General features: G+C 36.7%; 1 protein-coding gene across 6 annotated transcripts in view; it reads left to right on the top strand.

Moving 5' to 3' along the window:
- Positions 1 to 17,520, top strand: part of LOC126194911 (synaptotagmin 1) — a 1,052,777-nt gene extending 1,035,257 nt beyond the window's left edge. For 5 of the 6 annotated variants that reach the window (XM_049933273.1, XM_049933272.1, XM_049933274.1 and 2 more), the window contains one exon: positions 14,516 to 17,519. The gene's annotated coding sequence lies outside the window, so the exon portion shown is untranslated. Of the gene's footprint in view, positions 1 to 14,515 lie in introns of all 6 variants that reach the window. The other variant, XM_049933275.1, reaches the window with a different exon arrangement.
- Positions 17,521 to 17,919: the final 399 nt, after the last annotated feature.

The raw sequence follows: 17,919 nt of genomic DNA, 5'->3' as shown, positions 1-17,919 counted from the left end.
GATAGGTTGAATTTAGATATGGTGGGAATTAGTGCAATTCAATGGCAGCAGGAACATGACTTCTGATCAGGTGAATACATGGTATGTAAATACAAAATCAAATAGGGGTAATACAGGAGTAGCTTTAATAATGAATAAGAAATTAAGAATGTGGCTAAGCTACTACTATAAACAGCATAGTGAATGCATAATTGAAGCCAAGGTAGACACTAAGCCAACACCCACCATACTAGTACAAGTTTGTATGTCAACTAGCTCCACAGATGATGCAGAGATTGAAGACATGTATGATGAGATAAAAGAAATTATTCAGATAGCAATGGAAAATGGAGATTTAGTTGTGATGGGGGAATGGAATTCAGTAGTAGGAAAAGGAACAAAAGGAAAAATAGTAGGTGAATATGGAATGGGGGAAAGGCATGAAAGAGGGAGCCACCTGGTAGAATTCTGCACACAGCATAATTTAATCATTGCTAATACTTGGTTTAAGAATTATGAAAGAAGGTTGTATACATGGAAGAGAGCTGGACACATTGCAAGGTTTCAGACTGAATATATAAGTAGAACAGGGGAAGTCATATAGTTGAAGACAAATGGGTAGCTTTGAGAGATAAAATAATGTAGGTGGCAGAGGATCAAACAGGTAAAGAGATAAGACCTAGTAGAAATTCTTGGATATCACAGGAAATACTGAATTTATTTGATGAAAGTAGAAAAATAAAAATGCAGCAACTGAAGCAGAAGAAAGGGAGTTCTAACTTCTAAAAAATGAGATTGACAGAAACTGCAAAATGGCTCAGCAGGAATTGTTAGAAAGAAGATGTCAGGATTCAGAAGTATATTTCAGTAGGGTAAAGATAGATGCTGTCTACAGTAATATTAAAAAGACCTTTGGAGAAAAGAGAAGCAGCTGCATCAATATCAAGAGCTCTGATGGAAGAGCAGTACTACGCAAAGAAGGGAAAGCTGAAAGGTGGAAGGAGTATATAGAGGGCCTGTACAAGGGAGAGAGACTTTAATAGAATATTGTAGGAGAGGAAGAGAAGGTAGATGAAGATGAGATGGGAGGTATGATACTGCAAGAAGAATTTGACAGAGCACTGAAAGACCCTATTTGAAACAAGGCTCCTGGGGAAGGCGACTTTCTGTCAAAACTAATGATAGCCTTGGGAGAGGCAGCCATGGCAAAACTATTCCATCCTATGTGCAAGATGTATAAGGTAGGCAAAATACCTTCAGATTTGAAGGAATATGTAATAATTCAAATTCCAAAGAAATCAGGTTCTGACAGATGTGAATAATCTGAACTATCTGCATAATAACTTATGGCTGCAAAATACTAACATGAATTCTTTACAGAAGAATGGATAAACTGGTAGAAGCTAAACTCAGGGAAGAGCAGTTTGGATTCTGAAGAAATATAGGAATACATGATGTAATACTTTGTAGACATAGAGAAAGATTATTACAATGTTACCTGAAACAATATCTTGATATTCTGAAGGTAGCAGTGGTAAAATACTGGGTGTGAAAGGCTATTTACAACTTGTACAGAAATCAGACAACAGTCATAAGAGTCGAGGATCATAAAAGTGAAGCAGTGATTGAGAAGGGAGTGAGACAGTGCTGTACCCTGTCCCCAATGTTATTCAGTCTGTACATTGAGCAAGCCATAAAGGAAAAAAAGCACTCCGTCTTCAGGCCACAAGTGGCCCATTGGGACCATCTGATCGCCGTGTCATCCTCAGCTAAGGCTGCAGATAGGAGGGACATGTGGTCAGCACACCACTCTCCCCATCGTTAAATGGTTTTCTTTGACTGGAGCCACTACTATTCAGTCTAGTAGCTCCTCAATTGGCATCACAAGGCTGAGTGCACCCCAAAAAATGGCAACAGCGCATGGTGGCTGGGATGGTCACCCATCCAAGTGCTGGCCAGACCCGATGGCACTTAACTTCGGTGATCTGACAGGAAATGGTGTATCCACTGCGGCAAGGCCGTTGCCAAGCCATAAAGGAAACAAAATAAAAATTTGGAGTAAGTATTAAAGTCCAGGAGGAAGAAATAAAAACTTTGAGGTTTGCCGAAGACATAATTCTGACAGAGACAGTAAAGGACTCGGGAGAGCAGTTGAATGGAATGGGCAGTGTTTTGAAAGGAGAACATAAGATGAACTTCCACAAAAAGCAAAACAAGGATAATGGAATGTAGTTAGATTAAATTAGATGATGGTAAGGGACTTAGATTAGGAAATGAGTTTTGCTGTTTGGACAGCAAAATAACTGATGTTGGCGAAAGTAGCTAGGACATAAAATATGTACTGGAAATCAGAAGAACAGTGTTTCTGAAGAAGAGAAATTTGTTAACATCAGATATACATTGAAGTGTTAGGATGACTTCTGTAGCTAGTTTTTGGGGTTGCAGCCTTGTATGGAAGTGAAACATGGATGATAAAGAAGAGAATAGAGGCTTTTGAAATGTTGTGCTACAATGGACACTGAAGATTAGGTGGGTAGCTCATATAAGTAATGAAGAGGCATTGAAGAGAATAGGGGTGACAAGAAATTGGTGGCACAACATAACTAAAAGAAGGGATTGATTAATAGGACACATTCAGGTACATCAAGACATCACCAATTTAATACTGGAGTAAAGTGTTGGGGATAAAAATTGTAGAGGTAGACCAGGAGATGAATACAGTAAGTGGATTCAGAAGAATGTAGATTGCAGTAGTTACTTAGAGATGAAGTGGCTTGCACAGGACTTCAGACTGAAGCCCACAACAACAACAGTATAACAATCTCCAACTTATTCATGGGTAAAACAGGCAGCAGACTTCAGTTTATTTGTAGAACACTGGGAAAGTGCAATCAGTCTACAAAGGAGATTGCTTACAAATCACTCGTGCGACCAGTTCTAGACTATTGCACAAGTGTGTGGGACCCGTAACAGGACTAACAGGGGATATTGAACATATACAGAGAAGGGCAGCATGAATGGTCAGAGGTTTGTTTATTCTGTGGGAGAGTGTCATGGAAATACTGAAGGAATTGAACTGGAAGCCTCTTGAAGATAGTCGTAAACTACCCCGAGAAAGTCTATTAACAAAGTTGAAAGAACCAGCTTGAAATGATTACTCTAGGAATATACTACAACCTCTTACATATCACTCATGTAGAGATCCTGGCGGTAAGATTGGAATAATTACTGCATGCACAGAGGCATGCAAACAATCATCCTTCCCACACCCCATACGTGAATGGAACAGAAAAAACACTGATAACTGGCACAATAGAATGTACCCTGTGTCATGCACTTCATAGTGGTTTGCAGAGGATAGATGTAGATGTAGATATCTGATAGGTACTTCTACATCCTACATCACACTAATGTCTATGGTGATGAAGGTATGAATGATTATCTAAATTGACTCTCATGTTAAGTGTATGCAAAAGAGAACAGAAAGAAGCCCTTATTTCATGTATCTACAGCTTATTGCCCAGAGGTCACATCTCATTAGAAATTTATATCTAAGTCTGTACTTAATGTACTAAAACAGAAATACATCAATTTTGCTGTGACATACGTCATGTCTAAAACTACTAAGCCAGTAACATGCATCTTTACAAAAGCCTTTTCACTGTTTATTGTTAATAAGCCTCCTTTAATTGTATCACAGCAGTCGATAATGTATTTCAACTTTGTCAATGTTTCAAGGTTGAGCAGTGGTATTTTACAGTCAAACACCAAAGGAACTGGTACAGGCATGTGTATTCAAATACAGAGATATGTCAATAGAATGCAGCACTGAGGTCAGCAATGCCTGTATAAGACAACAAGTGTTGCCGCAGTTGTTAGATTGGTTGCTGCTGCTAAAATGTCAGGTTATGAAGATGTAAGTGAGTTTGAACATGCTGTTACACTTGGTGCACGAGTGATTGGACACAGCATCTCCGAGGAAGTGATGAAGTGGGGATTTTCCTGTAAAACCTTTTTACAAGTGTACCATAAATATCAAGAATCCAGTAAAACATCAAATCTCCAACATCGCTGTGGCCAGAAATAGATCCTAGAAGAACGGGACCAATGACAACTGATGAGAATCATTCTATGTGACAGAAGCACAACCCTTCCGCAAATTGCTGCAGATTTTAATGCTGGTCCATCAACAAATGTCACCATGTGAACCATTCAATGAAATATCACCAATGTGGGCTTTTGGAGCTGAAGGCCCATTCTTGTACCCTTGGTGACTACACAACACAAAGCTTTATGCCTTGCCTGGGCCCCTCAACACCAACATTGGACTGTTGATGACTGGAAAGATGTTTCCTGCTCAGATGAGTCTCATTTCAAATGGTATCGAGCGGATGGATGTGTACAGGTATGGAGACAACCTCATGAATCTGTGGACCCTACATGTCAGCAGGGGACTGTTCAAGCTGGTGGAAGCTCTGTAATGGTGTGGAGTGTATGCAGTTGGAGTGATATGGTACCCTTGATAGGTCTAGATATGACTCTGACAGGTGATATGTACATAAGCATCCTGTCTAATCACATGCATCCATTCATATGCATTGTGCATTCCAATGCACTTGGGCAGTTCCAGCAGGACAATGCAACTCCCCACACATCCACAATTCCTACAAAGTGGCTCCAGGAACACTCTTCTGATTTTAAACACTTCTGCTGGCCAGCAAACTCCCCAGACATGAAACTATTGAGCATATCTGGGATGCCTTGCAACATGCTGTTCAGAAGAGATCTCCACCCCCTCATACTCGTACGGATTTATGGACAATCCTACAGGATTCATGTGTCAGTTCCCTCCAGTACTACTTCAGACATTAGTTGAGTCCATGGCATGTCGTGGCTCTTCAATATAAAAGGACTCGCATAAGATCACTATTGTATTAATGGAAAATCCTAAGTGACTTTCAAACTATGGAACTGGAAAAGACAAACGCTCATCATTCAACAAAAAGGGTGGTTGGTTGCAGTCCTCCTCCTTCTCACCCCTGCATTGGTCTGCAGAGGAAGCATTGAGAAGCAAACAGAAAAATAAACTATGTTCAGATTTAATTATCACAGTTTACAAGCTATGTTAAGTTTACTTAGCAGTAAATTCAGTGGACCTGCTCATAGTATTGAAAATTGTGATGTTTCTCAGATAGATCACTTGCAGAGTTTAACTTGGGCAGTGGCCTTGATTAACTTTAATAGAAAAGAACGATTTGAACCATGTTTAAATGAGTACACTTTAATTAATAACATTGCTGTTGTTGCCTTTAGTTTGAAGACTGGTCTGATGCACCATACCACACTAGTCTGTCCTGAGCAACCATCTTCATCTCTGAATAACTTGTGCAGTCTACACCATTTGAATATGCTTACTATATTCATGTCTATGTCTCCATGTACAGTTTTTACTCCCCACACTTCCCTCCATCTCCAAATTGGCAATTCCTTGATGTCTCTGGATATGTCATATCATCTAATCTCTTCCTTTAGTTCAGTCGTGCTTTAAATTTCTTTTTTCCACAATTCACTTCAGTACCTCCTCATTATTTATTTAATCTACCCTCAACATTCTACTGTAGCACTACATTCTACAGCTTCTGTTACTTTCTAGTCTGGATTGCTTACTGTCCAAATTTCACTGCTAAAAATGCCAGACAAATACCTCAGAAATGACTCTTAACTCTTCATTTATGCTGAATGTTAAGAACTTTCTCTTTTTCAAAAATTCTTTTCTTGCTATTACCAGTCTGCCCTTCATACCTTCTCTGCTTCGGCCAACCTCAGTTATTTTGGTGCCCAAATAGCAGAACACAGCACATTGCCACACAGCATACTTAATAAGACTGCCAGAGAGATAAATCAAAGAGCAATTATTTCGAAACTACAAATTAAGACACCAAATGCACATACTAACATCATGCACAATCCATAACAACAGGAAAATAATTAACTCTCAAAACTCCCAGTTAATTATTTTTCACCTTAATTCTTCGAACATTTCATCCATCAGATTTGAGGTTGGTTGGTTGATTTGAGGGAGGGGACCAAACAGCAAGGTATTCCGTCCCATCAGATCAGGGAAGGGTTGTGAAGGAAATTGGCCGTACTCTTTCAAAGGAACAATCCTGGCATTTGCCTGTAGTGATTTAGTGAAATCATGGAAAACCTAAATCAGGGTGGCCAGACATGGGTTTGAACCATTGTCCTCCCAAATGCGAGTCCAGTGTGCTAACTGCTGTGCCGCCTCGCTCAGTCAGATCGGAGCTCTCAAAATGTTTTAATTTGACAGTCTTTTCTGTATGTTCAGAAATTTCAATATGCTGATATTATTTTTCTGTCATAGGTATTCTTCAACACATGTAAGATAGCTCGATTGTCAACACACAGTTCTGTTGGTCGATTCAGACATGAAATTTTAAGTTCTCGTATCAAAAAGATAGCAACTTGGTACTCTGTTTCAGCTGTTGAAGTCAACATACACATTGTTTTTGAGTGTACCAGACAATGAGTCCACCATGTGTGATGAGAACTGCACTGGTGGAACATCTGACAGCGACATCAACTCCTAATCAGATCATTAATGCAAGCAGTGTTGAGTTTCCATCAATAAATTTAAGAACATAGACATTCATAAATTTTGCCTAGAACAGCATATGGAAGCATTTGCAACAGAATTAGAATTTCACAAAAAATCCTTCATAATATTAAGTGTATATCGAGCACCTGCAGGTAACTTTAATCTGTTTGTAAACCACCTTGAAGCTGTACTGGCCCATTTAACAACCAAAAACAAAGAAATAGTGGTTGCTGGTGATTTCAATGTAGATTTCCTTAAAGACTCTCCCAATAAGAACTTATTTGAGTTAGTAACACTATCATTCAACTTAATTCCCACTGTAAAGTTCCCCACTAGGGTAGCCACTTGCTCACAAACAGCCATTGATAATATCTTTATAGAAAAGTCCAATGAACAAAATTATATTACAAAACCAATAGTCAATGGCCTCTCAGACCATGACATGCAGTTCCTTCTGTTAAATGTTAATACTGAACGGGATATAAAATCTGTTAAATCTGAGCTCAAGAGGGTAATCAATAAGCCAAAAATTGATCATTTTAGGACACTCCTCAGAGACATTCACTGGACTGATGTTTACAGTGCTCATGGCATGAATGAAAAATATAACACTTTTGCTAATAAAGTGCTTACCTTATTCGAACACTGTTTTCCCCCAAAACTTACCAAGGTTAGAGCAAAGTCTACAAAAAAGCCATGGATTACTCGAGGAATAGGGGTATCTTGTAAAACAAAAAGAAAACTGTATCTGTCAATCCGAAACAGTTCCAATGTTGATGCTATAGCACATTACAAGAAATACTGCAAAATATTAAAGACTGTAATACGGATGTCAAAGTAAATATATTACAAGGAAAAGATAGTCATATCAGATAACAAAATAAAGACAATATGGGATATAGTGAAGGAGGAGACCGGTAGAACCAGACATGAAGAGGAACAAATAGCGTTAAGAGTAAATGATACATTGGTGACAGATGTGTATGGTGTTGCAGAACTTTTTAATAAACATTTTATAACTGTTACCGAAAAGATGGGGTTGTCAGGTTCATTAGATGCTGCTATCGAATACCTCTCAGACCAGAAATTTCAAGCAACTTCCATAATATGAATTTGACCCTCACCATCCCAACAGAAATAATGTCCATCATAAGATCTTTAAAATCAAAAACATCTAGTGGGTATGATGAAATATCAACAAAGTTAATTAAAGAATGTGATTCTGAGCTAAGTAACATATTAAGCTATCTGTGTAACCAGTCATTTATCAGGGGAATATTTCCTGAATGGCTGAAATATGCTGAAGTGAAGCCACTGTTTAAGAAGGGAGATAAAGAAATAGCATCAAATTTCTGTCCAGTTTCACTGTTGCCAGCATTCCCAAAAATTTTCGAAAAAGTAATGTACAGTCGGCTTTATAGCCACGTGTGAAAGCACCCACGTGATTTACCAACTGGCCTGCCTACACTGTGACGCTTTCTATGTGGGAATGACCAGCAACAAACTGTCCATTCGCATGAATGGACACAGGCAGACAGTGTTTGTTGGTAATGAGGATCGCCCTGTGGCTAAACATGCCTTGGTGCACGGCCAGCACATCTTGGCACAGTGTTACACTAACACCAACCTCTCCGAACTCCGGAGATGGGAACTTGCCCTTCAATATATCCTCTCTTCCCATTATCCACCAGGCCTCAATCTCCGCTAATTTCAAGTTGCCGCCACTCATACCTCACCTGCCATTCAACAACATCTTTGCCTCTGCACTTCCGCCTCGACTGACATCTCTGCCCAAACTCTTTGTCTTTAAATATGTCTGCTTGTGTCTGTATATGTATGATGTGACTTACCAAATGAAAGTGCTGGCAGGTCGACAGACACACAAACAAACACAAATATGCACACAGAATTCAAGCTTTCGCAACAAACTGTTGCCTCATCAGGAAAGAGGGAAGGAGGGGGAAGACGAAAGGATGTGGGTTTTAAGGGAGAGGGTAAGGAGTCATTCCAATCCCGGGAGCGGAAAGACTTACCTTAGGGGGAAAAAAGGACGGGTATACGTGGAATGTTTCCCTGTATTATAACCATATATATATATATATATATATATATATATATATATATATATATATATATATATATATATATATATATATATATATATATATATATATATAAAACAAAGATGATGTGACTTACCGAACGAAAATGCTGGCAGGTCGATAGAAACACAAACAAACATACACACGAAATTCTAGCTTTCGCAACCAACGGTTGCTTCGTCAGGAAAGAGGGAAGGAGAGGGAAAGATGAAAGGATGTGGGTTTTAAGGGAGAGGGTAAGGAGTCATTCCAATCCCGGGAGTGGAAAGATTTACCTTAGGGGGAAAAAAGGACGGGTATACACTCGCGCGCACACACACATATATCCATCCGCACATACAAAGACACAAGCAGACATTTGAAATTCCAATCCCGGGGGCGGAAAGTTGGTTGTTAAGCTTTTTATGGCTGCTGGCAAGTTATTGAAAATGTGTGTTCCTGAATAATGCACACCTTTTTGTACAAGACTAAGTGACTTTAAAGACCCGTCCTTTTTCCCCCTAAGGTAAGTCTTTCCGCTCCCGTGATTGGAATGTCTCCTTACCCTCTCCCTTAAAACCCACATCCTTTCGTATTTCCCTCTCCTTCCCCCTTTCCTGATGAGGCAACAGTTTGTTGCGAAAGCTTGAATTAAATATGTCTGCTTGTGTCTGTATATGTGTGGATGGATATGTGTGTGTGTGCGAGTGTATACCTGTCCTTTTTTCCCCCTAAGGTAAGTCTTTCCGCTCCCGGGATTGGAATGACTCCTTACCCTCTCCCTTAAAACCCACATCCTTTCGTCTTTCCCTCTCCTTCCCTCTTTCCTGATGAGGCAACAGTTTGTGCGAAAGCTTGAATTTTGTGTTTGTTTGTGTTAGTTTGTGTGTCTATCGACCTGCCAGCGCTTTGTTTGGTAAGTCACATCATCTTTGTATATATAACTTCTGCGCAATTTCAGTGCAATAATATTGTAAATCTGTGTGTGTGTGTGTGTGTGTGTGTGTGTGTGTGTGTGTGTGTGTGTGTGTGTGTAAGTACAATCTAACTTCTGCACCATTTCAGTGCAGTAATGTGTTCATTGTAAATAAGTATTATAGTAGTTGTATTACATGTTTATTACCTTATAAATAAATAAAAAACTTTTTTATTTTAAATTCAGTGCATTAGTATTTGTAAAATGACTTTCATATAGTGTTCATTAAAAGAATGACGATCATTCCACTTGGGACCTGTGGAATGGTACATTAGCTTATTTGTTTTAGTTGTAAATATTTGTCATGTATTGTTGTTTTTCTGACATGTTCCACATCCTGGAGGACCTCCTCACTACGGATCAATTGGAATGAAAGTAAATCTAACCTAATCTAAAGAATACAGCAGACATTAGAGTTTCTGAAAAATGTGTCACACTGTTTTCCAGTGACTCACCATTGGTTTATTACAAACTCTGTTTAAGCAAGTAATAGTAAAACTGATCTCCTGGTGAAATATTATTGCAAGGTACAATAGACTGCTGATAGCTTATTAGCAGTATTCTTTTGCGTCCAGTGCCTCATCATTCACAAAATTTTATTTTCTGTCACAATTCCATGTTCCATAGGTATAACTACTGGATTGAAGTTATTAAGGTGAAAACATCCCAGGACATTCTCTATACATAAAGTTTGATTTAAAAAAATTCTCTGTGAAATTACTTTAATTTTCATTCCAAAATAGGACTTTTGATTCCAAAACATACAGTCAAACTTTATTTCAAACTTTTGGCACCACTTTTTCACAACTTCCCTAATGCTGTCTGTCTTTTTTCCAGTAATTAGTTCATCCTCACCAAACAATGTTATAATGATGCTTTTTATCCATTGTAATAGATACAGTGATTGTCACCTGGATTTACATATTCAAATGTTATAAGAAAATTTGAAAATCTCGTGTTCTAAATCTCTGAAGTTTTTTTCTGGTGATATAAAATTTTCTTCAATTTACAAAATCTATTTATACCATCATTGCATCTTTCAGCTTGATTCATGTAAACTCTTCCTGCAGATCACTTTATAAGAATGCTGTCTTAACATCAAATATTATGTTCTTTATTTTCGTAGCTGTAAGATTAAAAAGAAGCAGTCTAATCAGTTTGCAGTGCACCACGGAAGTAAAAATTTATGAATAGCATATTCCTTCCTCCTGCTCGGAACCTCTTGCAACTAATCCAGCTTTAAAGCATCCATCTTTCTTTCAATGCAGAACCCAACAACAGCTTTATCAGAGTATACTTTATGTTAGCTTTTTTTTTACTTTCAGGGTAACTGAAACAGAATGTCTTCAGCTTTTTCTATCATACAAAGTTTGTGTTATTACTATGTTGTACAAGATTCATGTCGTAGCCTGCAAATCTGTTAGGTATCCCAAGGTTTCAAAGATATAGTTTGAGTGGTGAGACTCTATCTAAGTTATCTGATCTGAAGCTATGCTACTGTCTTTTGAGACATCATGAAGTGAATCATCAGACTTCTGGTTTCCTTCATCTTTTCCTTGCAAAAATCTTAACTTCAGTAGTTCGTCTTTATTACTGATTTTTTTTTTTTACTCAAAAAATCTCATTATCAGAGGCCAAAATGTCTTTTTCATGAAGTAGGTAGACTCTGTAAGAGGGTAAATCCAAATAATATAAGACAAAGATTCTTTTCTTTGATTTCTTTCTGGCCTTTCTTCATTAGCGATCTTCAATTGGAATAATGCATACACCCTCAGAACTTCTCAATTTTGAAAGTTCCATTTTATGTCCAGGCGATATTACAGTGTGATTTTTTCCTTTCACTGAACACACATCAGTTTGGTTTAGTGTGAAAATAGCAAACTTGTCATTTTGACCCACAGATTTTTATTCATGTTTCCTGCATATGTTGTTGATCATGCTGACTTGAAAACTGTGTGGAGTCTCCTTCAGTTGTTCTGCTTTGTTAAAATGTACGTGTGTTCATCTTCATGTGAAAAACTCTTAAGTTCATCTTGTATTTTAGGATGAGTATTCATGATTTTGGTACCATCACCTGACTTTGAAGTCTCCAGTTTCTTCCCATATTGATTTTCAACTATTTTCATGGAAGTTTCTAATTTTTAAACAGCTTTGTCTTTAATCTTCAGAAAATAAATATATTTGAAATGTGGAAAATAATCTTTGAACAATTAAATATGTCTAGTTCCTCTAATGACAAGATATTCATTTCACACAACTCAACATTAATTATATTGAGTGTATTCTCAGCTATCTTTGTGTTTGTTCAGTTAGATTTGCGATGTTGTTTGCCATAGATACAGCCACCACATACTTAACTCTTCTAGTTGTAAATATGGTCATGCCAATTCTGTTTAGTATGTCTTTGACATATTCCACACTTTGATATGGTAACTTTTCATACCACAAACTAATTGAAATTTCTGTCATACATTTGTTTGACTCTTCCTTAGGATACTTCATTTTGTATCGCTGACATTTGTGTGCTCTATTGATACACCCTGTATACAAATTCTGCACTAGGATCATCTTTACATCTACATCCATACTCTGCAAACCACTACGATGTGTATGGCAGAAGGTACATCCCATTGTACCAGCTATTAGGGTTTCTCTCCGTTCCATTCACATATGGGGTGTGGGAAGAATGATTGAGTGCCTCTGTGTGTTCTGTAATTATTCTAATCTCATAATCCATATGTGAGTGATATGTAGGGAGCTGTAGTATGTTCCTAGTCATTTAAGTCTGGTTCTCGGAACTTTGTTAGTAGACTTTTACACCTCTCTTCAAGAGTCTGCCAATTCAGTTTCTTCAGCATCTCTGTGACACTCCGATGGCTGAAAAAAATCTTTGACGATTCACGTTGCCCTTCCCGTATATATTTATTATCCCCTGTTCGTTCTATTTGGTATGGGTCCCACACACTTAAGTAATATTCTAGTATGGGTCACATGAATGATTTTTAAACAATTTCCTTTGTAGACTGAATTTCCCAGTATTCTACCAATAAACTGAGGTCTGCCACCTGGTTTACCCGCAGTTGAGCCTATGTGCTCATTCCAGTTCATATCCCTACAAAATGTTACACCCAGGTATTTATCTGCAAAAAGTCTGAGATTACTGTTAATATTGTCTGCAAGGTAGTTAATATACAACATGATCAGTAAGGGTCTCAACACACTTCCTTGGGGCACACATGAGGTTACTTCTACATCTGGTGATGACCCACCATCTAAGGTAACATGCTGTGTCCTCCCTACCAAAACATTCTCAGTCCAGTCACAAATTTCACTTGATACCCTGTATCATTGAACTTTGGACAATAAGTGTAGGTGTGGTACAGAGTCAGTTACTTTTCAGAAATCAAAAAATACTGCATCTACTGGACTACCTTGAGCCAAAGCTTTTAGTATGTTTTGTGAGAAAAATATGAGTTAGTTTTCACATGACCAGTGTTGTTGGAATCCATACTAGGAGGAGATCATTCAGTTCAAGATATCTCATTATGTTTGACCTTAGAATATGTTCTAAGTTCCCACAACAAATCAATCTCAAGGATACTGGACAATAGTTCTGTGGAATTTGTGTGCATACAGATGAGTCCTGTGCTTTCTTCCAACTACTGGCTACAGTTCTCTGTTTGTGGGGTCTACAATAGATTATAGTTAGAAGAGGGGCTAACCCAGTCACAACTTCAGTACAGAATCTGTTACGGGTTCCATCAGACCCTGGAGCTTTGTCCAGTTTGTAATGATTTTGACTCCGGTGTCCTTCTCAGCATGGCGTTCCAAGTGGCCGCTTGTGTAGCTTGGACCTTGGTTCGGCACTGACCGTCCTCTATCTAAAATCTGATATTCAATATCCACCACTCCAGTTTCTTCTAATTCAGTAGTGTTGCCAGTCAACATTTTCATACGTTGACTCAGTATTACAGTATTTGTTAACCAGTACTTTCTAAATGTTAACTGTTGCATGGCGGCACAATCTTGGTACCAGTTTTTTTTTTCTTTTTTTTGCTCTGACAGTGTATGTAAGGCCTTTAGGCTTTGTATGACATCACCACAATTTATTTTGGTCTACTATAACAAGTCAAACACTTCAACAGCATAAGTTACAAGATGAACTGCTGATTGTAATGATAGATGAAATTATCAATAGAAGGAAGGAAAGTTGAAACTCATGTAGATTCTTTTATCGCTAATGATTGGAAATTCCTAACTCAATAATAATAATAATAATAATAATACCAGTTATGGGTTAAAAGTTATGAATTACAGTATGTTCTTTGTATCCACATTTGAATATGAGTATACCTCATTCCAAAAGAAAAACAAAAATAAGTGCTAACACTATTTGAGACAGAGAAGGGGCTGGGGTATTTCCTCTATCTGAAACAGAGCATATGAGCACAACTGTTCAAGTTAAACAAAATTTGATAACTTTTAGAACAGAACTCCTTTCTAACGAACTTGTGTTTGGTGCAAAGAAGGGAAAAGCAAATAGGAACTTAAAGTGTAATGAGAGACACAACAGGAAACAAAATAAAAATGATCCTGTAGCAAATACAGGGTACTTAAATACACAATTTGTTGCAAACATATTACTGAAACACAGAATGTATTTTAACAATAATTTGTGAACTGTGATTTGCCAAAAGCATGTAGAATTTGCAGTTTTGTCAAAATATTGGTTTAATAATATAATAAGAACAGTCAAAATTTCTTAGTTCCTCATATACACCATAAGTAGGTACAAAGTATCATTAATTATTTTTCTTGTTAAATATATGATTTGCTAATCAGTATGTTATTCTGTTTCAGACTGCCAAACTCCACACTTGTGAGAAATATGTTACTGTATGGATTCACAAAAAAGTGTTAAATGTCAAACAAATTCCTCCATAATCCTACCTTATTTGTGTTACACAACTCTGTTCAATAGAAATGTGCTTTAAAAAAGAACATTCTTGCAAGGAAATCTCCTTCAAGCTATAATCACTATTGTCCCCATACATTGTTCATTTTCTTAAAAAAAAAGATCTGTGTGCATATATTCTATATAATACTACAGAAGTTTTGGAGGTTAACTTAATTCCTATCTGCAGTTCTCTGTATTTCCATAACATGCCTCACTGTTCATTCAAGTATTGTGGTTAGAAATTATATTACAGCAGTGATTCTGTATGGTGAGGTTAAGTAACTGACAGTTGCTGTGTCAACAGGCTACCACCATTACTCTAAGCCAAAAGCTGCATTCATTCTTTAAGATGTAAGCTGTTAAAATAATACTACCCACAATAAAGTTTTCATAATATACCATTAAAAAGTTGTAATGTTGGTGTTTCATATCATGATTCTGGAGATGAAGAGCATTGTATCATATGAATAGGCACCAGAATTTTATCAGATAGGGCATAGCCTAATAGGGTGTAGCCAAAGAGGTTCGTTTTGTATACACATCAGTGACAATAGGACTGTAAGAGATTGCTATATGCAAATAAATAGTATCTTTTGAGGTTCACTAATCTATTCACCTTCATTGTGGCTTATCCAGTGATTTTTACTGGAATAAAAGTTAAAAAGTGCCATGCATATATATGTATATGCCTTCCCTTCCTCAGAAACAAACAGTTTTGATGAATATAATTTTAACCAAGCAGAGCTATTTTGCTACAACAACTGACAATATTGTGTACTGCTTCCCAATTTATAAAAACACCACTGGGTGATATAATAAAGCACCAATGGGGTCTGTGAAATTACATCTGTATCTGTTTAGCAAATTCTGGCAGAAGAAGATCTGCATTCTATAAATGACTAAATAGACAAAATAACTGCTGGAAATATATATAAATTTTAGTCATTAAAGAAGTGGTGGGAAGTTTTCACTGCAGCTAAATAGCACAATGTTTGATGTAATGAGTTCTTCCATTTCTCAGAAAATGCTTTTGGATGCACCACATTTTTTTCTCAGTTTCTTCTAGTTTTGAAGAGGTCATATGCACCATTTGCATTTATCAGCTGCCATGATGAAGTAGTTTCGATCTCCTGATGTTCCACCTTTAACTATTAAAACTGTTAGTGTATTAAATAATTACAGGTCTTGTCAGTCAGGAACAATCTCACAGTGAATTACTTGCATATTTTTTTCTTTTTTATTGGTGATCCATAAAATGCAGATTATAAATGAGAAAGACTTGAGAAGCAACTTGTGCAGCAACCGCAGAAATGATGACCAAGCAGACAGAAACATGAAATCACTATACATTTCATATAAACATTTATTATTAAAGTTTCCCATTGGGAAACACTATGAACAAGATTATTCAACTCATAAATCAAGCCAGAGAGAACACTTTCCTTCACAGTGCAAATTCTCTCAAGATGCCAGGATTCTTAGACAGTTTATTTTATTTTAGGATTCCTGTTGTTTTCTTCATGTGGGAAAGCCAATGTTAAAGGTTATACTCCTTTAGAATTTTTTTGTAAGATAATCATTTTTACAAATTTTTTTTAACATATGGAATAGATCATCCATACCCTCCTGTTTGCAAATGAGAATGAGATGTGACTGCTAATGACATGTATTTCTGGCTTTAATCTGTTTTGTAAAAAGAGAGTATTGTTTATATATATATGAATGTAATGAATAATTAATTCTGCAACCTTGTAAACAGAATGTTACTCAGAAAATTATGTTTAAGACCAGTAAATGCATTTTTATATGCAAAATTATTTACTGGAGGTTAGACAAGTAATACACTATACTTTTTATACAAACAGTATGGTTTTCACAATTTAATGACCCCTGCATTATAGGTTGTGGAATATATATGTGTGTATATATATGTATGTATAAAATATATTGGTATGTGTGACTGTATGCAGCCTGAGAGAATGTAAGTAAATTAGCCTGTGTGTAGAACTTACTGTGTACTATAATAAAGCCGAATACTAGTCCAAATCAGAAAATAGAAAGTGCAGTTGATTCCATCCAGAGAAATTTACCAACTTTATCACATTACTACATAAAAAACATTCCTTCAGTATTTATTATTAAAAATGTAATTCAAGTAGCTACTCCACCCCCGCAAGTTTTTGGGCAATGTAGTGTGCCACTTATGGAGAGAGATACTACAGCTGTTACCTCTTAAATTCTTCAAAACATACACATTCATTTTCCTTTAATTTTATAACAAATAATGTATGCATTATATTTGTCCATTATATGTGTTACTCCTTTTTAGTACAAATGTGCTCATACTCAGTCATAGCTTTTCCCCTCCTCTATGTGGTCTACATCACAAAGCATACAACATTTTTTACAGTATTCAGTGGATGTATTCTAATAGCGAGACCCATCTGCATTCTGAAAATGAAAATGTTCATTATTGTCTATGTTATTAGCCACCATGGATGTGGAAACATTTTTAATTATATAATTGAAAGGTTTACTTATAAGATCCCTCCGATGTTGTTTAAAATAGACTGTTTTTATGTCTATTTATATGGCTGGACAATGAGAAAAATATGCTTCACAGGGGATACAACAAATGTGAGAATGTTAACTGTATCTTTCTGGACAAAGAATTAAATATTTCAGATATTCCTGTAATATTTATATGACTTTTCAGAAGAATTTCTAACTGCTGACAGAAATGCATGCTATAATTTCTGAAGGCAACAGACGTACTGTAAAATGTTAATGGAATCAACAAGTATAGCAAAAGGACATATGTATCATTTATTGTCCTGAAAGGCATTACCATTTATCAGCAGTACCTGCACTTGTACACCTACTGAAATAAAAGTGTCTGACTTACACATTAATGAAAAATAAACTATATCACAGTTTCCAGAATGAATCTTTCATTCTACAGTGGAACATGCACCACTGAGAAACTTCCTGACAGATTAAAATTGTGGGCAGATCTGGACTTGAACCTGGACCCTTGCATACTATGAACAATTTTCACAAAAGACAAGCCTTTGGATTCAAGTCTATTTAGAACACAGGTTTGATATAACTCAGTTCTTGATTCAAAAATCACTTCATTGAACAACGAAGAAACACAAAATCGAAATGAAGGAACATATTTTTTTCTGCTCAGATTTTACAAAACATGTTATTAAATATCAGTCTATATTTACATAGAGCAACTTTAATTTCTCCTTGTATGCTCTATCAAGTTTCTACCACATCCAATAATGCCGACTTCTGTTGT

This window comes from Schistocerca nitens, chromosome 7 (genome assembly GCF_023898315.1).
Source record: "Schistocerca nitens isolate TAMUIC-IGC-003100 chromosome 7, iqSchNite1.1, whole genome shotgun sequence".
NCBI lineage: Eukaryota > Metazoa > Arthropoda > Insecta > Orthoptera > Acrididae > Schistocerca > Schistocerca nitens.
This window is presented reverse-complemented; position numbering and strand designations above follow the sequence as displayed.